This window comes from Prionailurus viverrinus, chromosome B4 (genome assembly GCF_022837055.1).
Source record: "Prionailurus viverrinus isolate Anna chromosome B4, UM_Priviv_1.0, whole genome shotgun sequence".
NCBI classification, from domain to species: domain Eukaryota; kingdom Metazoa; phylum Chordata; class Mammalia; order Carnivora; family Felidae; genus Prionailurus; species Prionailurus viverrinus.
Window position 1 is genome coordinate 116,459,221 of NC_062567.1, and position 24,261 is coordinate 116,483,481.

General features: G+C 38.7%; 1 pseudogene; it reads right to left on the bottom strand.

The window, feature by feature from the left end:
• Nucleotides 1–23,442: 23,442 nt before the first annotated feature.
• On the bottom strand, nt 23,443–23,707 carry LOC125170669 (BBSome-interacting protein 1-like; annotated as a pseudogene).
• Nucleotides 23,708–24,261: the final 554 nt, after the last annotated feature.

Sequence of the window (24,261 nt, forward strand, 5' to 3'; positions counted from 1 at the left end):
ACTTTCACACAGCCTTAGGAAGAATTCCTTACTTTCCAAAACTTAGGCAGATGCAGAATCAAATGCTGTGCCTTCCCTTTCCTAAACTCAAGCCAGGCTACTTGGTTTCTTCTAATCCTAATAATTAAACCATCAATAAGAGGTCCCATATTTCTTTATTTTAGTCTTACTCATTTTAAGGCCATACATCAAGACAAGGTCCTCCTGGACCTACTATTGTTTTACACTCTCCAGACATTGTCACAAGAACAGCAGCATTCTCCTCTTCATTTGTTACAGCTCTGGACTCCCTAAGGTTTATAGTTAGACATACCACTAGTCAGGGAAAGACTATAATCAAAGCTCTTTCAGTTCAAGTTAATAAAAACCTTCTTTAGTTTTTAATTTAAATGTCTTCCTCTTGGTTGTATATGAGGCTAAAAGTTCAGAGTCATATCAAACTAAATTAGGAGACAAATATTTTGATCGACTTGCTTATTTTCTGTAATCTTAAGCAAACTCACACCTCACACTTTATTAGGTCAACTGTGTTGTAATTCACAATAAACCTAAACATCATTTAACACTTTTAAAATTTAATCCAGATGCATAGGTTTTAAAAGATATGCTTACTAGGGCGCCTGGTGGCTCAGTCAGCTAAGCAACCGACTCTTGTTCTCAGCTCAGGTCTTGATCTCATAGTTGTGAGTTCAAGCCCCACAATGGGCTTGGCACGGGGCCTGAAGCCTACTTAAAAAGTAATAATTACAAAAATTTTAAAAATAAGTAAAAGTTATATTTATTAAGAGTTCCCTCCTGTCACCTCTCCAAGGGCTGATAGGTTTCTTTATTTATTCCAGACTGGATATCTAGCTGCAACCACAAGGAGAGGCTTAAAATAATTTTCACCCCACCATTATCTGTGTTGGTACTTCTCAATCTACTCCAAATAAACACATATTATAAGTAAAACCACCATTCTTACTATTTAGTACAATGTAAATCGAATTTCCATCAGCCTACCCCCAAGCTATTCCAAATCAACATGTAAATCTAGCAAAAGCATTGTGTTTGCTATGTAAATTGCAAATACAACTTTAATATAGTTTCTTTTTTTATTTTTTTAAGGTTTATTTATTGTTGAGAGAGAGACAGAGTGCAAGCTGGGGAGGGGCAGAGAGAGAGAGGGAGACACATAATCCAGAGCTTGCTCCAGGCTCTGAGCTGTCAGCACAGGGCCTGATGCAGGGCTCAAACCCACAAACTGTGAGATCATGACCTGAGCTGAAGTCGGGTGCTTAACTGACTAAGCCACCCAGGCACCCCAATATAGTTTCCTTAACAGGCTCTACCACCCTCCAAATAGAATTTTTATTTTATTTTTATTTTATTTTATTTATTTGTTTTGAGAGAAAGAGAGAGAGCAAGTAGGGGAGGGGCATAAAGAGAGGGAGAGAGAAATTGTGAGCGGAGGAGGTGCAGAGAGAGAGACGGAAAGCAAGAATCCCAAGCAGGCTCCACACTGTCAGTGCTGAGCCTGACACAGGACTCAAACCAAAAACTGTGAGATCATGACCTGAGCTGAAACCAAGAGTCAGATGCTTAAATGACTGAGCCGCCCACATGCCCCCAAGAAGAAATTTTAAAGTTCATATTGGCACCACTTTTTTTTATTGCTGACCTCAGCTTTTTTTTTAAGTTTTTATTTAAATTCCAGTTAGCTGACATACAGTTTTATATTAGTTTCAGATATACAATATAGTGATTCGACACTTCCATACAACACTTGGTGTTCATCACAACAAGTGCACTCCTTAATTTCCATCACCTATTTAACCCATCACACCACCCACCTCTATTCTGGTAACCATCACTTTGTTCTCTGCAGTTAAGAGTCTGTTTCTTGGTTTCCTCTCTCTCTCTCCTCTTTTTCCCCTTTGCTCGTTTGTTTTGTTTTAAATTCCACATGAATGAAGTCATACTTATCTTTCTCTGACTTATATTGCTTGCATAATACTTGCTAGCTCCATCCATGTCATTGCAAATGGCAAGATTTCATTCTTTATATGGCTGACTAATATTCCAATGAATATATATATATACCATAACTTCTTTACCATTCATCAGTTGGTGGACACTTGAGCTATTTCCATAATTTGGCTACTGTAGATAATGCTGCTATAAACATCACAGTGCATATATCCCTTTGAGCTAGTATTTTTGTATTCTTTGGGTAAATACAAAGTAGTGCAATTGCCGTATCATCGGTAGTTCTTTTTTTAAATTTTTGAGGAACCTCCACACTGTTTTCCAAAGTGGCTGCACAAGTTTGCATTCCCACCAACAGTACAAGAGGGTTCCCTTTGTTCACATCCTCACCAGTATCTGTTATTTCTCGGGCACCAAACACCCTTAATAGCAACTCTATGGCTTAATTCCACATTTTTCTGACCTAAAAGTACTGGGTGTCAGACCTGAATTTAGACATTATATAAGTGATGTATAAATTCATAGCCAGAAAACACATATAAAATAGTCCAGAACTATTGAAAAAAACAGACCCTTAACAAAGACTTGGGTGAAAGTGCCCCAGAAAGGTGTCTCCTCAACTCAAAGTACAAACAAATCTCCTTTAAAATATGTGGAAACCCATAGCCCTGAGACAGAAAGCAAACACAACAAATGGGGAGATCTACAACTGGCAGGAATTGAGGTAATAGAACAATCTAATGTGAGATATTTAAAATAAGTATACTAGTGGGGCACCTGAGTGGCTCAGTCAGTTGAGAATCTGACTCTTGATTTCAGCTCAGGTCATGATTCCAGGGTTGTGGGATGGAGCCTCATGTCAGGTTCTCACTGAGCATGGAATCTGCTTAAGATTCTCTCTCTCTCTCTCTCTCTCTCTCTCTCTCTCTCTCTGTCTCTCCCCCTCTGCCCCTCTCTCTCCTCACACACTCTCTCTCTCCATAAAAATAAAATAAATAAGGGGCGCCTGGGTGGTGCAGTCGGTTAAGCATCCGACTTCAGCCAGGTCATGATCCCGCGGTCCGTGAGTTCGAGCCCCGCGTCGGGCTCTGGGCTGATGGCTCAGAGCCTGGAGCCTGTTTCCGATTCTGTGTCTCCCTCTCTCTCTGCCCCTCCCCCGTTCATGCTCTGTCTCTCTGTCCCAAAAATAAATAAAACGTTGAAAAAAAATTTTTTTAAATAAATAAAATAAAATAAATAAAATTGCAACACTTTTCTTTAAAAAATAAAAAAATAATAAGTATAGGAAAAGTATTAACAAGATCAAGATGCTATGAAAAAAGAACAGATAGACTTAAGAAAGAAAAAAATATTCTAGAAATCAAAACCGTGGTCATTGAAATAATCAAGTGATGCCTTAAACAATAGACTAGTCATAACTGACAAATAAGTGAGTTGGAAGGTAAAGAAAACCAAAGCAATCACTGAGAATATGAAAAAAAGTAGTTATAACATACAAAAAACAAAATAAGAAGCTTTATTCAGTACACATATAATAGGGGTTTCAGGAAGAGGAAAAGGTTAATTGTAAAGACGTAATATTCAAACATAATGGGAAAGATGTTTCCATAAATGAATAAAAACATGAGTTATCAGATTTTAAGGGGCATTGTGAGTTCTTAGCAGGATGTTTTTTTACTTATGCATCATAGTAAAGCTTCAAAAAATCAGAAATAGAGACAAATTTTTAAGCTACCTGGGGAAAATGACTATTTACCTGCAAATCAACCATCAGACTGGCAATAGCTGTTTCACTACCGAAACAGCAGAAACAGATTCCAGGAAACAAAGGAAAAACATATTCAATGTTCAGAGTAAAATAACTGTCAACCTAGAATTCTCTACCCAATGAAGCTAACATACAAAACAATGAGAGTAAAATGAAGATATTTTTAGACATACAAAAAATAAAGGATTTTGCTACTCATAGACCCTCCCTCTCTACTAAAAGAGCTACTAAAAACTAAACCTGAGGGGTGCCTGGGTGGCTAAGTCGGTTAAGCATCCAACTCTTGATTTCAGCCCAGGTCATGATCTCATGGTTCATAAGATCAAGCCCCACTTTGGACTCATGTTGATGGCATGGAGTTGACTTGAGATTCTATCTCCTGTCTCTCTCCTCCTCCCCATGCACTCTCTCTCTTTTTCTCTCTCTCTTTCAAAATAAATAAACAAAACTTTATAAATAAATAAATAAATAAATAAATAAATAAATAAATAAATAAATAACTTGAGCAAAACAGTGTTAGGCAAAAAATAGAGTGGAATGCAAGAAACAATGGTAAAAAAAGAATCCGGTTTTAATTTGCAAATCTAAATATAAAAGACTTTGTAAAATAATAATCATCATAGGGTTGTCTAAAAACACAATAGAGATAAAATATGAGAACAATAACATGAATGATGGGGTGGGTTTAAATTAAAATTAAAACATTCTAAGATTCTTGCTTTCTTTTTGTTTTTTTAGGAAAATGATAGAGGGAAAATAAACCAAATAGCATAAGGGAGAAAAGGCTATGCCTTAGTTATGTGTGAGTTATGTGCAGAGGAAAGGTAGTTAAAAATTTTTACTAAAGCTTCTGACAATAAGATTATATCCTTCTCACATGATTAATACAAACTGCTTTAAAGATATCTTTTCTTCCCATTAGAACATATTAGTACTTTTCTATAAATTGAAAGAGAATGGCTTTAGTCCACAACTGAAGAAAGATAGTCTGTTTCCTCTTTACCTATTTGTGAGCCAGTTCACACAGAATTAATTGTACTATTTAGTCTCCAAGATTAATATCTGTTTCTGTGACCTAAACTCTGAAATCCTCCATCAATCCTCCAATAATTCATATACTTTGCAAATCAAAAATAAAAATATACCTTTGCCTTAAAATTTAAAGTTGTAAACGTCCTCAAAAATAGCATCTCTTATAGTCACCTAAAAATTTTTCTCAAATACTCCTTTTACATTTCCTGGAAGGGTGAGGGTGAGGCCTTAATTAATTAATGTTAATTATAGTTTATGAATTAATAATTACCATGATCAGTGCTGCCCTCCCTCCAAGGAATTAACTTGGAAAGTCAATTGCAGACTCTACTCTCACCTCAGGGGGAAAAAATGTGCATCTGGTATTCTGGGAATTTACTTCACTAACCAGTGTTGCCTCAAAAAATCATTCTTACTCAAACACAAATTGCTAAAAACAATTTTGCTTTTTTTTATTTGGTTCTTTTCAGAGACTAAATTGCAACTCACAAAGACAGCTATTAAGGTCTGAATAGAAAATGTTTAGATTAAGTATCATACTCACATTCAAGAATCATTGCAATTGGTCCATTAAACAGCAGCATTGCAGTGTGGTCTATATTTTTATTTGCTTCATTACTTAAAACTAAATACCAGTTATTAGCTATATCACAGTGGTTAAAAGTTCTACAGTTTACATTGTTGATGCTGAAATTTAGTTTTGTATCAACTCACTGACAATGTCTTCTACTTGTTTAATACTGATTAAGTAATAGATGACGGTTTAGTCGAATTCTCTGCTCTTCTATCAAGTTTTTTAAAAAAGAAATTTGGAAAGAATACAATGAGAAGGGTGTTTGTATTAGTCAAAATATATGGGTTATGAGCAATAACAATTCCAAAATCTCAAGAAAAATGAAGGTTTATTTTTCCCGTGTGTTACATATCTATTGTTGGTTGGCCATGGATCTGCCCCCCCCCCCCCCATGTCAGCTTCCCTCTAGGACTGAGAATGACAGAAAAACCTTTATCTGGGACAGCACAGATCTCCATAGCAGGGAGAAAATAAAGACACAACAAACCATGAGATGGCTCCATAAGCTTCTGTTGGAAGCGCCACACATGACCTCTTCTCTTACTTTATTGGCCAGGGCATACCATGTGACCAAACCAGCCTCAGCAAGAAAGAAAATGTATCATCCTCCTGCAGGAAGAGACACCACAAAGAGGGGCACCAAAATATATGGTATATAGTCATATGATACACCACAGTGACCATACTAATATTTTTCATAAAAATCAGGGAAGAATCGCTTCAGTATACTATTTGTTTTCCAAGGCAATATCGGTCATGTCTATTCATTGAAGAGAAAACGTGACTCTCGTTTAAGAAAAAAAATTCCAGATAAGCTAAATTTATTGACTTGAACTACTAAATAGTATGATAAAGAATGAAAAAGTTATTTTCACCTGAAAAACAAATTTGGCTCAAGATTACAAAAACTAATTTTTGTATTTTCAACAAGGAATGAGAGGAATCAAATGTCCACTGTGACAGAGAACTTTATTTATTTATTGTAACAGAGAACTTTAAAGGATGTTATAATCATTTATGAAAAGAAATTTTCCAGAGAAGTCTCCTAAGAGCATTTCAGCGAAAGAAGCTTACATTTCAATTTCATTTTGCATTAGGGATGGAGAATATGCTTAAGAGGCAGAGTCTAAAAAAGTGAAGTTTAACTAATTTTGACAATTTAACACTGCCAAAATCAATTGCCTCCTCAGGTGCCCTTATGATTTATACTTCAAAAATCTTGAGAGGTTTTAGAAAGCTAAGAGTATTCACTTAAAGTCTTAAAAATGTTTTAGTGTTGTGGACAATATTTTTTAAAAACCTAAATTGTTGAACAAATTGTCAGTGTTTAAGGCTATTTTTATTTTTATTCAGGAAAGTAAATTTTACCACAGTAGTTTCATATGATATTGGAGCAGGATCACAAATTAGAAGCTAGATGAAGCCATGTCCCTGGTTTGTTTAAATGTCAATAATGTTTTGCTATAAGTAGCTTTGTAAATTTGGTGACCACTGATACCCTGTCTCTTTTATGACTTTATGCCAAACCCAGAATTAAATTAACATGTGCCTAGGAGGACTTCTTAAGGTTCAGATTCAGAAGGATATAGAGAAGCTTTTAGCACTAAAATCATAATGAAGATCAGGAATTAAAAATAAGTTCAAATGTGTAACTCACCCTGAAGCCCATTCATTCAATAAACATTGAATCCTGTTAGTAAGCAATTCTGTTCATCCTTGTAAGAACTTTAACATCAGCCACATCAGCTCTTCCCAGAGTACATCCTATAAATTGGTAGCTCTCTAGGATTCAGTTGATGGTTATGTGACAAATAGATTCCCTAATCAAATATGTTTGGAAAATACGGAGTTAAACAAAACAAAATAGGTTTATTTATTGAAAAATTCTCAAAACTATTAAAAGACCAATGTACATCAAAAATCTCCAAAAGAGGACTATAGCACCTAGCACCTCCCAAACTTATTTTCAATGAATACTTTTTTTTTCCCCAAGGACAAGTGGGACTGGTGTTCTATGGAATGCACTTCAAAAAAGTTCTCAGTTAGACTCTTGCAGATGTTTACATTAGATTATTATTGTAAACAGTGTCTGCACTTAGTGCTTTAGTCACAGTATCTGTTCAAAATTATGAAATTACTCCCTTTGGACCAAAAATGACTAATTAATCAGTAATGACCATTACACAGCTGATTCAACCATGACACTGCAAATTTCCTCTTTCTCTATCATCTTTTTTTTTTTGAGAGAGAGAGAGAGAGAGAGAGAGAGAGAGAGAGAGAGAGCACGAGTAGAGGAAGGAGAGAGAGAGAGAAAAAAAAATCCTAAGCAGGCTCCATACCCAGTGGAGGCAGACACAGGGCTTGATCCCACAACCGTGAGACCATGGACTGAGCCAAAATCAAGAGTTGCATGTTTAACTGACTGAGCCACCCAGGCACCCCTCTCTATCATCTTAAGGCCAAATTTAAAGAACTATTTGATAGTGTGACAATTGTTTCACTTTCAAGAATTTATAAACAGAGGGAAAAGAGAAAAGGACAGATTGGTCAGTAGATGTTTTCATTATCTGCATCATATTTTGCCATCCTATAGTACAGACCCAGCCAATGTGTACCCAATCTCAGAAGTCCTTTCAATGACACTGAAAAAATACAGATAAATGACAAGAAGCAGAGGTTTTCCCAGAAAACCAATCTGGCTGGAATGAGATTGCTCACATTTTGTAAGAAGGATTTCCCCCCCAAAGGTCAAAGGAGTCAATAGGATTGAGATGCTGATAGTAAAGAACATAAGAGCTGAGCATCAGCAGCTCTCTTAGCCCATTTGGAGAGAAGAAACTGATGTCAGCTGACTTATCTTCTTTGCCAGTGAGGCATACAAGACAAAGTGATGACACAACGTCTCTATAGTTAATGACATTCTGGAACTGTGAAGGGCTGTTGGCCACCAAACCAAAATATCTTCTCAGTGAGGCCTACCCTGACCACCCTATGAATACTGCAATCTGCCCACCACCCTGCCCCTGGAATTCCTACTCACCTTATCCTACATTTTTCTATAACTCTGGTCATAACCTAACACATTATATAATTGGCATTTTGTCTGATTCCCCCACTAATTTAAGCCATTAAATTTAGCACCTGTGTAATCTTCAGTAAGTTGCAGAAGTTCTCTGAACCCTAATTCCCTCATCTGTGAAATGAGGTTAGCAATACCTAGTTCACAGAGTGTGATGCCTCGTATATCCAATAAATGAAGGCCATTACTATGCATTGTGGAGGCTTCTGGGAGCAGAATATTTGTGCAAATACTTGTCAAATTAATGAAATTAATTAATAAAAATTTAAAGAAAAATAAATGGTGAGAACTTTGGTCCCAGGAAAGTTTCCCTTATAGGACTTCTGAAGTTGACCATCCCAGTGGTGCCTGTCTCTGCTTACATATTCTCCATGAGGGGAAAAAAGAATGGGGAAGACAGCTGAGATTCCATCCCCAATCCACTTGCCAGTGCTGAGGCCATTGTCTGCTACTACCTTCACTGTCCTGTTACTCACTCTTTTTAATCAAAAAGGATTAGAATGAGGAAAAGGGCAGAAGAAGTCTCTCTTCTGACAGTGTTCTCTAATCACCTATAAAGCAGGAGAACATAGTGCAGAAGACTCCTAACTGGACTTCCTGCATGTGTACCTCTATCTAGTCTCTTCTCAACACAGCAGCCAGAGTGATCCTTTGAAACAGCAGTCAGTCACATCACTTGTCAACACAAATGGTCCCCTATTTCCCTCAAACTAAAATCCAGAGTCTTCACAATGGTCTGTAAGACTTTATATGATCTGGCCTTCCATTCCTTCTCAGACCTCATTTCTAATTACTATCCCCCCCTCTTCCCTTCACTCCACTCCAACCTCCTCACTTTCTCAAACATGCCAATCATTGGGGCTCCTGGGTGGCTCAGCCAGTTAAGCAGCCAACTTCAGCTCAGGTCATGATCTCGAGGTTTGAGTTCAAGCCCCACATCAGGCTCTGTGCTGACAACTCAGAGCCTGGAGCCTGCTTTGGATTCTGTGTCTTCTTCTCTCTCTACCCCTCCCCTGCTCCTTCTCTCTCTCTCTCTCTCTCTCTCTCTCTCTCTCTCTCTCTCTCTCTCTCTCTCAAAAATAAGCATTTAAAAAAAAATGCCAATCATGCTCCACCCCAGAGCCTTTTCACCATGAATGCTCTCCTCTCAGCAGCTATCCACATGGCTCACATCATCACCTCCTTCACATTTTTGTTCAAGTGCCACCTTGTCAGGGAAGTCTTTCCTGACTACCATACTGAATACTGAAATCTTGTCCCCCACTTGCCCCTACCATGTGCCTGCTCTCTCTTACCTGCTACATCACGTTCTTACTTATCATACATAGCCCACTTAAATAATTTACTTACTTATCATGTTTATTGTTTTAATTCCCCCACTAGGATTTTAAAAAGAGAGAGAGAGAGAACTCTTCAGAATGACAGAAATTTTTTTGCGATTTTTCTTTACTTTTTTTGTCCCCAAAGCCTGGAACAATAGTAGTACATACTGAGGGGCACCTGGGTGGCTCAGTCGGTTGAGCGTCTGACTTTGGCTCAGGTCATGATCTCATAGCTTGTGAGTTTGAGCCCCGCGTCAGGCTCTGTGCTGACAGCTCAGAGCCTGGAACCTGCTTCAGATTCTGTATCTCCCTCTCTCTCTGCCCCTAACCCACTCGCATTCTGTCTCTGTCTCTCTCAAAAATAAACAAACATTAAAAAATTTTTTAAATAGTAGCACATAGTGAGTATGCCACAAATTATCTGTTGAATGAATAAAAAGTGGTTAAAATAATGCATATTGGTTACACAGACTGGATTTCAATCCTAGCTCTATCATTTATTAGCACCTGTGTAATCTTCAGTCAGTTGCAGAAGTTCTCTGAACCCTAATTCCCTCATCTGTGAAATGAGGTTAGCAATGCCTAGTTCACAGAGTGTGATGCCTCATATATCCAATAAATGAAGGCCATTACTATGCATTGTGGAGGCTTCTGGGAGCAGAATATGAGAGCAAATGACCAGGGGTACACTTTGAGGAAGGAGGCTGATATTATCCTGGAGGTAGGAAATGGAGAAACAATGTGCTTAGCTCTCACACATCTCTGAGTACGTACATGTAAAACCAACATATATTAAGGACTAAAATGGACATAATTTGACCAAAGAAATCTACTATAAAGTGAATTTGATGAATAATGCAGATAACAATAACAAGGGTAGCTGACCAATATTGATGGTTTTAAAAAGGTGAGGTGGTTGCTCTAAAGACTCCATAAAATATTGTTGGTATGCACTATAAGACATTTTTCTTTTTAATACGTCAGAATCAATACCTCTATAGTATCTCAAGGTTATTCAGGTTGTCTCCATTTCAGGCATTCTGGATGTCATTATTGACTTTACACTTGCCATTCTTTCCTGTTTCTGTTAGTTAGACTGGCCTTGGCAACAAGGGAAGACCATATGGTGCCCATCCATATGGATGGGCTGGCTGGGTTTTAGAATCTTATTCCCCATTGATGTTCCTGTTGTGTGAACAGAATAACTTCTATTTAAGAGTAGAAGATGTGGGATTCCAGCCTTGCATATTGTATCAGTTAGAAAATGTGTCCAACTGTGGGTAGCAGAGATCTGAAAAACAAGGCTTAAACAAATTAGGTGTGGTATGGTGGCTCCATGACCCCATCATGGACCTTCTCTATTCTGCCATCTTTGGCCTGTGGCTTCCTTCCTCAAGCCTGCCTCACCTTCACAAAGTGGCTCCTGGAACTCCAGCCAGCATTTTCTCATTCCAGATAGGAAGAAAGAAAGACACAAGAAACAAAGAGAGGATACCAGATGAACCATTGCCCTTTTTTTTTCTTATTATTAATGTAACTTTACCAGAACACCCACCTAATAACCTCTCCTTATATCCACTGGCTAGAATTCAGTCATATATCCTTCCCACCTTCTGGGCAAGCTGGAAAATCTAGCATATTTTAGCTAAGCATGATGCATCTCTAATAAAATCAGGATTCCATATTTTTAAAAAGGAGATAGGGGATACTATCTTGCCCAATTTATCTAATACTAATATCAGATACTTAATTTCTACAATAAACAGAGGAGTCATCTTGAAAAAGATGACTGTCATAGCTTGCTAATTACCTTTGCGCCCACCTAGAAATTAAAATCTTTCCCTTAGTTCTCCAGAGTGGTTTATAGAGATTATCTTCTTAAAGAGGCAACCCTTCCATTGGTATCTATTCCACCCTACCTCCAACTTGGCTTTTGCAGACCAGGTCTTCATTTAGCTGACTACACAGATGATTCCAATTATTCCTCACTGGCCTCTGTAGGAGGAAACACTTCTCAGAACCCCATCGTTAGGATCACCATTGCTGCTGGATGGCCCCAGGATCAGAACCCTGCCTGCCTATTGCCTCTACATAATACATACTGTAGAATTGATATTTGGGGAACCTTTTTTGTTTTTCACTTAGAAAATTTTCTAAGAATCCTTTAAGCATTCATTAGCTCTTTCAGGCTCCCAGGGAGCAATTTTGGTACATTTCACCCTAGCCAACAACTTCTGTGAGTACCATTCCAAGGACTAATTTACTAAATGGTCCCTCAGTTGCCTGAAAGACTTACACAGCTTCAGAAAGTGCCTGACTTACTCCCATGGAGTGGCCCATCCACTGAGAAGATCTAACTGCAAAAAAAAAAAAAAAAATCATAGAATTCCTGTTGTTGCTAATTATTTTCTAATACCACTTGAGGAATGGGTAAGTATGAAAGTCAGCAATTTGTACTAAAAACCAAATGTGTAGCCACCTGGGACAGAGCCACAAAAAAACAGATACATACACATACTCCACATCTTTCCCTCTCGTCCAAGTCAAATGCTTTCCTTTTGTTTTCTAAATAAAATAGAACTTGCATCCACTATGAGAAAGATAAGCCTTCAATTTTGGTTTGAATTTTTTTTTCCTCCTTCATGGAAATGGCTCCATGCAGCTTTCAACTTGTCAGATATAATCTGTTTTGGCCACACAGTCTTGAGGGGGTGACAGCCACAGAATCTGTGGTGTCAGTTGAAAACTGCACAGAATGCAAAGGCAAAGGCATCACAGAGGTGATGAACATGAAGTTCCCCCTCTCTGAGAAGGGATGAACAAGACACTGGACCTGGAAGGAGCAGTTGCAACAAATGACATGGGCCTCTGTGGACAGAGTGTAGCCCAGAGCCTCAGCTGGCCATGTGGACAATTCCCTAAGGCTGCATGTCCTCACGTCTCTCTTGTCACTCCCACTGAGACATTTTGGAAAGAAGGCCAAATCATCCTCCATCAGGGTATGCTGATTCAGACAGACAGCTAAGCTGAGATGGCTTTGGTGAACACACTCTATGGGATGAAATGAGTTCCCCTGTGGTCTGCTGCCCTGTTGCTGTTAAACTGAAACCAGAGAAGCTCAGAGTTGCTAAGAGATTGTCATCTTGCTGGGGGAAGAATTTACACGATTGGCGCCCTCAGGCAAGTAGTGCTGAATCTGTCAGTATTCAAGATCGTGTAATTTTTTCAACTATTTCTTTATTTTAGCCTATGTAGAGTACAGCCTTCTCTTCGCACTCACGGAGTGGGCATTTACAGCACTGTCAGTTCTGAAGAAGAGCTCAGATTGCCTACCAGAGGTGTGGGTTCAAGGGGTGACCTAGGGGCAAAACTGGGGAAAGAAGGCAAACTGGCAGCTCCGAGAATGGACAGGAAAAGCATCAGAAAAGAGATGAGCTAAGGCAATAGTAGAAATGAGGAAGTCTTCCTAGAAACTGGGAGTCATGACAGCTAGGGTCTGAAATTTGCAGAGCAGTCCAACAGTGAGTTTTGCACTAGGAATAAAGGTCAGATTAAATGGCAGGGCAGAAACAAGATGTATGTAGGTTGTATGTTGCTCAATGTGCCCTTCTTCTTTTCTGCTAATCAGAAAATTAATGTCCACATCCCCAAATGATGGAGCAGGGGCTAATGTAGGCCTCACACACCTTTGCCGTAATTTGTGGGATCAGAGGAACATCTGATTCAAACACAGCAAAATCACCAGCAGCCATCTGATTCGCTCTCTCTCTCGAATTAAAACAAAAGATACTTACTGATTGCAGCTAGTCAAATAGTGTTGGGCACTAGATCTCTAAAGTCATAGAGAATTGGGACCAGAGTCAATGCCACAACAATCCAAAGTCACATGCAAGCCAGAGTCATGGGAGAGCAGAAATGACGAGCCTTTGAAGGAAGTGGGTATGGAAAGACAAACTAAGATATGCAGGGAGTAACAAAAGTGAGAGCCCGTGTGATCCCAGAAAAAAAAAAAGGAGAAGTGGGGAAGGTAGCTGTCTGACGGTTTTCCAGTTCCCAAGAGGTATGAATCTTATTCCCTCAGTTGAGTTCCCTGAGATCCCCTACATCCTTATAATATAACCAAAAGCCTTGATCCTGTGTAGCCCCTGACACTCAACATACATCTCATTGTTGTAACAAGCCAGTCATCGCAGACAGATTCTTTGGATTGCAAAGAACAAAGACTCACTCAGGCATCCCTAAGAGAGAGTGAATTATCATAAAGATATACAGAGAAGCTTCTGAGAACCAAGACAGGTTAAGGACGAGCTTGTCTCTGTTTCTCTGCTTCTTGTAGAGCCTTCACAGTCTGTCTCTGATGGTGCCTCTGTCCCTCACAGGGCCTTACTCCATTCTCCTGTCTATACCAACTGGTTTATTCTTTCCCTCCACTCTGCAAAGCTTTCCTCTACCTCAAAGATTCTGCATCCTCATAGCTTTTGCTTCTTCATAACCTCAGTCTGTTAGAACTCTTCATGACCCTACCTTGCCTCACAGCTTCTCTTTATAGATTCCTTCTTCTTCAGATCTCACTGCTAACAGTATTTTCTAGTTCAACTTCAAAAGAGAGAATATGATTAGCCATGCTTATCCTTTTGCACCAGGTCATGGGTTGGCCAGCCTCTCGTTTGACTATTCTTGGATCAAAGCCCAACCCTTTTATACAACCAGCTCCAGAGTCCCACAATACAAAACATGACAGTCTAGGCCTGCCTATTTAGAATGGGCTCTAAGCAAGCAGATACCATGACAGACATTTTTAATATGCCAACCCCTCCTTGCCACAAATATCTTTGATACAGCCCACTGTCTTCCAAGAAGTAGTTAATTATGTGATAAAGCAAACTACCTTGTGATATTAACAATCACAATATTAACAACTAACAATCATGTTGTAGTTTTTTTCTTTCCATTTTTCAAATTTTCTAAGTAATATGTCTTACTTTTATAATCAGGACTATCACATTATGTATTAAGAAACAGATATAAGGGCGCCTGGGTGGCTCAGTCGGTTGAGCGTCTGACTTCGGCTCAGGTCACGATCTCACGGACCGTGAGTTCGAGCCCCGCGTCGGGCTCTGGGCTGATGGCTCAGAGCCTGGAGCCTGCTTCCAGTTCTGTGTCTCCCTCTCTCTCTGGCCCTCCCCCGTTCATGCTCTGTCTCTCTCTGTCTCAAAAATAAATAAACGTTAAAAAAAAAAGAAACAGATATAGCATCATTCATATAAAAAGTATACATTGAGCATCAACCATGTACCAGGCTATATGCTAAACACTGCAAATATAGCAGTGAATGTGGGGGTGGGGGGGGAGGTGGGGGAAGCTTTCATCATGAAACATGGATGATCACATAATTTATCAGCAAATCAGGACACTTTTGAGAGTGAAAAGGGGGTGCTATTAATAATCAGACCAGGACAAACATGAGACTGTGCTGAATAAACCAGGACATATGGCAAATGTTGCCACTTATGTATGGCAGCTAACAGTTTAACATTCCTGTGTATTTGAGCAGAAGACTACCATATACAAGGCCTTAGCTCTCTCCTCAAAAATTAATTTCTAGGGGTGCCTGGGTGGCTGAGTCAGTTGAGCATCTGACTTTGGCTCAGGTCATGATCTCACAGTTCGTGGGTTCGAGCCCCACACCGGGCTCTGTGCTGACAGCTCAGAGCCTGGAGTCTGCTTCAGATTCTGTGTCTCCCTCTCTCTCTGTTCCTCCCCTGCTCTTTCTCTGTCTCTCTCTCTGTCTCAAAAATAAAGATTAAAAAACATTTTTAATACAAATTAATTTCTAAAATCAAGAAATTCAGAGAATATGACAGGCAGGTATTCGAGGACCGGGAAGACTTTAACCATCCACATCTCAGCACCCTCATCCTACACTTTAGAAAACATCCAGGGTTCCAGCTCAACCAGGAAGAGCAAGGAAAGGAATGGGTAGAGAAGGGGCCTAGCATTGATTGATCACTTACTAGATGCCAGCTACAGGGTTGGATACTTTCCATATGTAATCAAAATTAATCTCATGACAACTCTGTGATGTGGGTATTATTATACCCATTTTGGTGACGAAGAAACAAAGGCTCAGGGAGTTCAATTACATGGCCCAAAGGAACACATCTAGTGTTGGGACTAAAACGTAAATCTAGACAACTCTACTACCTCTAGCCACCTCTCAAAATTAAATTTGAGATCTTAAAGTACAGAAACATTATAACCCCTAGTGTCTCCTAAAGTAAACGTGAATAGTGATGCGGCTGTCATAAAAAGTCAAGTTTTAGTGGTCATTTCTTCCATATTACCAGTTTCTCAGCTTATGCCAAGCAGAAACGGAGAAAATGAGCTTAACTGGATGCTGTTTCTTGGAGCATTTCTCATGGTCTCATGTAGGTGGTATCTGAATTTGCCATGTAATTTGAAAATGAAATTTTTGAAGGCAATTAAAAGAAAACTACTGAAGAGTGGGGTTAGCCCAGGAAAAAACACCCAACATGCTGAAAAGCATTTGGAACTAATTTCCTATCAGTTGAGTCAAAAGAGAATAATTCCAGTGATACCAGATTGGTTAATTAGAGAGAGATGTCAAATTCTGTTTTGACAAATATCATCACAGGTCAAATCTTTGTTCACTTTAATGGGATTTGACCTGTATCAACTTTCTCCAAATCATGAAAGAGTTTAAAAAGTAGATTCGCTAGGAGGATTTTGCTGTTTGTTTGGGCCTTTCCAATTGTTACAGTCTATACATATTGCCAAATTAAAGGCACTCTGAATCAAAAAGTCACAGAGGGGAGAAATATTCTCAAAAAAAAAAAAAAAAATCACTTCTAAGATGTTTTTCACTAGCCCGTGCTAGCAAAAATCATTTACAGACTAACATTAAAAGAATGTCAAAAAAAAAAAAAAAACAAAAAACAAAACAAAACATAAAAACAGCACAGAAAATGAAATTGCATCTGTGATTTGTTTCATCTCTGCTTCAGATCAAGATCGTGCATTTTGGACTAAATGTCCTTAGAGGAGTCACACTGTAGATACTGCCATTGGAAGACCCCCTTGTGACATAGAAAGTTTCTTTTTATCCTAACATCTCTCCTGAAACAAAAGGACCTTCACAATGATATGTTTTGAAAATGTTGCAATTAAAGTTCAGGCTTATTTCCTTATTGTACTTAAAATTTGGGAGATGAGGAGATGGAAGAAGTTTGATAAGGAAAGGAACTTTAAGATTTGAATGTTTAGGTTCAGAACAAATAAAATGGGTAATTTCATCTAAGGCAAAAGGAAAACAAGATCCTTTTGTTCCAAATAGGTAACTGATGTATCCATTCCATGACTTGCACTGTTCTTTACCTTTTGATCTCGGGGCTGCAATTCAAGCCAATGTTTTAAAATACTTAAGGTCTTTATACTCACTCAGTTTCTTACATTAGCTGGAAAATACAATCTTCTTTCGTGTTGTGTAGCTGATAACAAAAACTGGCTACTGCAAGAATGCCCCCACCGAATTCACAGTTGGCTTTGCAGAGCTGAATTGTATAGAAATAAATGTAACTACTTACTGTCTTGCTGAATTATGGATTTTAGAAAACTGTTTAATAATGAGGAAAACACTTCAGACAGCTTCTATTGAATTTTGCATGCACAGAAAACTAATGTGAAACAGGAACTGATAACAGATTTTGTTGGGAAAGTTAAATTGTAATTTTATGATCATTTAGAAGTGGGAGATAGCTTCACAAGGACAAACCCCACAATTATCTATATGTTAGGTGTCTTGGACGTGTTTAATTATATTTTTAAGCAGTCAAATTCTTCTTTACCTGCAACGTTATAACTTTTGATACTTCAGGGTCTTTTATTTAGTTTCTCAATCTACAAAAAAATAACAACCCTCCAAATGTTTGCTACTTCAATTGCTCAAATGTTCAGGAGACTGGATTATCACCAGAGTCACTGATTATAAATTCCTCAGATGTATTCATCTCTGTATCTTCCAGGAAACTTAGCAAAGTTACAGCCACAAAGCAGACCCTCATAAATGTTTTCTCACTTATATTTGAAGTCATATGGCAAACCTACAGACTCACAAGAATTCTGTTTATTTGTTACTTTTAAATTATTTATCCACTTAGATTTGCTGATAGTTCACTAAATGTCACTTTGCAAAGTGACTAGGATAAACCAAGTACAGTCTTCGTGCTGTGGCAGCTCCCAGTCTAATGTAAGGGAAACAAATAAGGAAACCAAGAAATCATAAGACTGTGTGTGGTAAATCCCAAGCATGATGGAAACATATGAGAGAAGCTCCTAACTTATTCAGAGGAGGACCCAGAGCTTTGGTGGAAGTGATGTCTAACCTGAAACTGTATGCACAAGCAGTGAAAAGAGAGGGGAAAGAGTGTCTTGGCAGAAGGAAAAACATATTGCAAAGGTCAAGACTTAACAGAAAAACCATGCTTTGGGGAACTGCAGACAGCTCCGAGTGGCTGGAGAATAGAGTGTGCAGTGAGTAGGGGCAAAGGCTGGTACTGAGGTGGAAAAAAGGGAGGAACTTTGGAGAGTGTTGGGAACCAGGTTAACTCATCCTTTACATACAACCCAGAATACAAATTTTGGATATCTCTGTGTTCTTTTCCATTGCAATGAGTTTGGACTTACCCTAGCCCCCAATCACTAGGAGACATTACTAGGGCCAAGAGAAACAAGAATATGCTTTAAAACTGAGTAATATAATTCAGAAACTATTCTTTGATTCCAAATGGTTTCAGCATATGGACACAAACACGTAATATACTTCTTTTCCTTCTTCCACTCTCCCTTCCTTCACCTCTCTTAATCCTCACTAAATTCTGATCCTAAGTATGTAAGTAACTGTATGAAAGGGGGAAATTGTGTAAGGCAAGATAGGTATAAGAGGATATTAATTTTGAAAAGGTAATTGTGGGTACACTCTACCCAGAAGTCTACCTCTATGAGCCCCCAAACTATATTTTAATAATCAAATCTCTGTCCTATATGCTGAATACACATGGAATTTTCAATAAACTTTTGCCAAATCATAAAACATAAACACTAATATTGCTTTTTCATCAAACTAGATATACCCACAATAAGTCTTTGCTGTTAAGCAAATAAAATGACCTGACCTCTCCAGTGAACAGATTAATAAAACATACCCAAACCTTTACATTTTTTCATACCATTTTATCCTAATTTTTACTTCCAGGAAGTTAAGTTCAAGAAATAAATAAGGACATGCACAAGATATGGCTAAACATCATCACATTTTGAAGACCATCATGATGAACATTACAATGAAGAAACATCATCAAAAAATATTCCCATCATGTCCAATTTCTAGCTACCAACATGAAGTCACTGAATACAGAATTAGGAAGAGACACACATATTGGCTCCAACAACACCACTACAAAGAAAACACATGGACACATCTTACACACACACACACACACACACACACACACACATTAGAATTAGTCTTGTGGTCTTCCAAACCGCCACAGGATCCAGAAGGAAAAAAGTGGATATTGTGAGCACATTGATGTTCTAGGGTGTTCTCTTTCAAACCTGGCAAATCCAACAGAGTTTTCTTTTTTTTTTAATTTTTTTTGTTTATTTATTTTTGAGACAGAGAGAGACAGAGCATGAGTGGAGGAGGGGCAGAAAAAGAGGGAGACACAGAATCCGAAGCAGGCTCCAGGCTCTGAGCTGTCAGCACAGAGCCCAACGCGGGGCTCCAACTCATGGAATGCAAGATCATGACCTGAGCCAAAGTCGGATGCTCAACCGACTGAGCCACCTAGGCGGCCCCCAGCACAGAATTCTCTTAAACAAAGAGAATTATCTCCCTAAAAGAAACTCTACCAATAGCTTTAAAAAATTTATTTGTTCTCACTTATTCCATACATGATACACAGATATAAAGAAAAATAAAATTATTTCTGAGTCATTGGTTTGGGAATTTTTTTACTTTCTTTTGGTTAATCTGTATTTTCTAATTTTTCCATAATAAATACTGATTGCTTTTATAATAATAAAAATTATTTTTATGTTTGTGTGTGTGTGTGTGTCTTCCTTGAATAATTCTTACAAATTCTTCTTATATTAATCTAAGATGAACGGGAGAGGCAGAATACACAATCATTTGGTCGCCGGGTTTCTGGTCATTCCCAGCACCTGTGACAATCTTCCTTTATCTTTATTAGTTTCTCTTCATTTTGTCTTAGAAACCTTACTTGGCATTGACTGGCAAAGTTCCTTGGAAATCTACATGTTCTTATAGGTTTCCCTTTACACCACTGCCTCCTCCAAATCTGTGCCTCAGGCAAATCTGATTAATGTCCTCTCAACTCCTCCCGTGGCCACTGGTTAATGTCAAAAAATGGAAATACAGTAATTCTTCAAGGAAAATATTTTTTCCTGATTTCCTCCATTAAGTTGTCTGAAGAAGAAAAATACTTTAATAAAAAAATTGGTAGTCAGTTCTTTGATTTTCATCTTCCATCTCATTTCCATGATCTGAAATTTAATCCTCAGGGTACATAAGAAGGTTTTCTCCATCTATGAAAATGCAGAGGTTGAGAGGATCATTCAACTGGGAAAAATACCTTAAATGAGCAATGTGCATGAGTGTACTTCTAAAATGTAAGGCTAAATAAATATAAGGTATTATTACAACATTGTAGTATATCTAATATTCATTTGTACTTAGTATACATGAGTTTTCTAGGAGAGGTTGTTATTTGTGTACAAACTTCTATTTATTTTAATATCATCCTTCAGCATAATGCATTTGTAATTGATTGCCCTTAGTATTAGAATAATAAAAATTTTCATTTACATTTTTAACTGGAATAAATTAATTGCAATTGTTCCTAATTGTCTGCTTATAACCCAAGTTATTTTTCAAAGTGGATTCTAAAATAACAAACACATAAATCCAAATTATTCTACTGAAGGCAAAAATAAAGCATGAGAACAAAATTATAAGCATTTTAGAGGACGTTTGACACAACTTTATTAACACTGTGATATTCCCCTACATATCAGGTAACCTCATCCCAGGCCTGAGTGTTTTGTCAGATAATGAAGGAATATTCACCGAATTGAAAAGAAATGGAGTACGACATTAGATTACAACTTTCGTATACAGGAGAAGTACATCATAGCAATGCCTTTTCTTCCTTTTATCTGCTTCCCCTTTCCCTTCAGGCAAAAATATAAATGAAAAATGCCTTCTACCTTCAATCAAATACCAAAGATAAAATGCCGATTGCCTGCCTGACTGCTTACAATGGAGGTGTAACAAATGTTAATCTATTTCTGTGGCCAACAGAGAGGGGGAGCTGGGAAGAAGAGAAGGGGATTTGAAGAGCTTTTCCTCGGTGGCATTTCTGAGACTTCAAAATGCTCTTAGAAGCTACTTAACAACAAAATCAGTTGATCCCATTGTTGTGGCTCAGAATCCTGTTTCAGTATATCAGCCGAGTGAGGAGGCTAAGGTGTTGGAGTGGTATTAATACATTGCCCATGGATATTTCCAAAACTTTTAATTACAGCACTTTAAAGAAGCATTATGAACATCCTCCAGCCTGCCACAAGCCGGGCAAGGCTCACCACTGCGAAAATCAAAGCCCAGATTTTGACCTCAGAGGATCCCACCAAGTTTATTTCTGAAACTAACTCTGCTCAGCTTTAGTTTCAACCCCTCTTTATGGTGGGAGTATGTATAGGAGACCCTCTCCCTTTCATCCTGGATTCCATACCATAGGGAAGGGGGCTCCCCATTGTGCTGCTTTAGTATCTAGTCGTACTCCTTTGCTGCAGCTGCCGGTGTCCAGTCCTGAACACTAACACCCACCAGGGCAGCCCTGATCCACAACCATCACCTCTGAGGGTTCAGATCCCACTTGGTTCTTGGTTGAAAAGAGAAAGAAAAGGAGGAATGTGACAGAGAGCATCCTTCCTCTTTTCCTGTGATGGTTAATTTTAAATGCCAAACTGACTAGGCCATGGTGCCCAATTTTTTGCTCAAACATCAGTCTAGATGTTGCTATGAAGGTATTATTTAGATTAACATTTAAGTCAGTAGACCTGGAGTAAAGCAAATGGACCTCTATAATGTCAGTTGTCCTTATCCAATCAGCTGAAGGCCTCCAGAGAAAAGACTGAGGTCCCACAAAGAGGAAGGAATTCTGCCCCTACACTACCTTCAGGCTCAACCTGCATCATCAACTCCTACCAGAATTTCCAGCCTGTCCGGCTGCCCTACAGATTTTAGACTTTCCAGCTCCCACAATTGCATGAGCCAATTCCTTAAATTCCTTAATTCCTGTTTGTTGTGCTTGTCCTATTGGTTCTGCTTCTCTGAAAATTTCTGACTCATACACTTCCCCCAAAAGATTTCCCCTCTTATGGGACAGCATACAGGGCCTAAAAGGTGAACCTGTTCACTCAGGATCCCAATTGCCTCAACAAATGGATCATCCAAACCTGCAAGGTACAGGTTGTGAAGCCCAATCGTGTGACTCCATTCTGACCAGCCTCTGGACCTTTGACACTGACCCTAAGGCTTGAAAGGAAATCAGTAGCAAGAGACCTTGCCATATTGCTGCTTCACACTCAGTGACCAGGGGACTTTGGGTCTTCTCCAAACCCAAGGAGATATTCTCCTTCTCTCTCCCACCTTGGTCACTGCCCCTGAGGACAAATAGCTCCTCCGTTTAGCGAGAACCTATCATCTGACAGACTATGGAACCAGTAAGTAGGCCACTTCTGGACACATGTCTGTATCCACCATACACTTCATAATGATTGATCCTCAATATAGACAATAAGACCAAACTGTAGCATGATTCCATTTCTCTGCTTGCCTTGGAATGAACAGGAGTTTGGACAGGAAAACACACCCAGTGTCTACCTTGAGGCTTTTCATTCTCTCTGGCTGTTTAGTCTGAACTCTGGGCTGTTCTCTACAGGCATAAATCAAACTCTGGAATCATCCTTCTAAATTCATTAATAATTCGGAGTCCTGACTCTCCAAACCAGGATGTCTTCCTGATCTATATTCTTTCCATGTGGCCTTAATGTGTTTTACTATTCTTCCTCATTTAAGAGCAAAAACCAGTTTTTCATATGCTTTTTTGAGAGGGAGGGGATAGTTCAAAGTTTTTTAATTGCTTATGTTCAATACAAACCAAAGCATCTAAATTCACAATACAACTTTCATTAGTCTTGAGTATTTTTATATTATTTATATGAGCACTATCAGTTTATTAACACCTACTATCTTTAGCATACACATGCAAATTATTTTCTAGCTATTGCTAATAGTAAGTGAGGTAGGGTATTCTATAAACACTAAATTATCAGGGAACCTGGGTGGCTTAGTCAGTTAAGCCTCCGACTTTGGCTGAGGTCATGATCTCATGGTTCATGAGTTCAAGCCCTGCATCAGGCTCTGTGCTGACAGCTCAGAGCCTGAAGCCTGCTTCGGATTCTGTGTCTCCCTCTCCCTCTGCCCATCCCCCGCTCATGCTCTATGACTCCCTCTCTTTCTCTCTCTCTCAAAAATAAATATTGACAAAATTTAAAAATAAGTAAATAAACAAAAAAATAAATGCTAAATTATCATTCAATGAGTTATTTGCTGCTGTTCCTTTTCTGCCCTTTCTTGTTGGTGAATTGTATGTTGGGCCACTTGCTGCATTTTCTTCAGTTTTTCCAGGCTCATAAATTTTAAGGGTTAAAGTTTGGGTTTACACAGCACCATTGCAGTTATATCTTCCACAGACAACTTGATTTGGAAGAATTTTCTGGAACATTGACTTCACTTCGCCATATCTGAATTGCTGGATACAGCTAAGTTTCTTCCTGAAATTTCTCCTGGTCTTTTTCATGGGAACGTTAGGCATCCAACCTGGTGTTACCAAGATGACTGACAGTTCTTGACTCAAGCTTACAAGAAGAAAGATTCATCTCTTCCCAGGTGGCTCCAGTTTTGTTTTGTTTTTTAATTATTTTTTAATGTTTATTTATTTTTGAGACAGAGAGAGACAGAGCATGAACAGGGGAGGGTAAGAGAGAGGGACACACAGAATCTGAAGCAGGCTCCAGGCTTCAAGCTGTCAGCACAGAGCCCCACGCGGGGCTTGAACTCACAGACCATGAGATCATGACCTGAGCTGAAGTCAGATGCTCAACCAACTGAGCCACCCAGGCGCCCCGGCTCCAGTTTTTCATATGCTTTGTTTCCCTATTCTCTCTTTACCATTTTCCCTTTCTTTGTTTAGTCTCCCTCCAATATGGATTTGATCTGAATTATTCCAGTAACTACATTTTCCTTCTATTTCACATTTACTCTATAGACCAAACTTCAATATATTTCTTTTCCATTCACTGTATTCTGGATTTTTTTTTCTCTTACACCATAAGTTAAGGGACAACCTGGGAG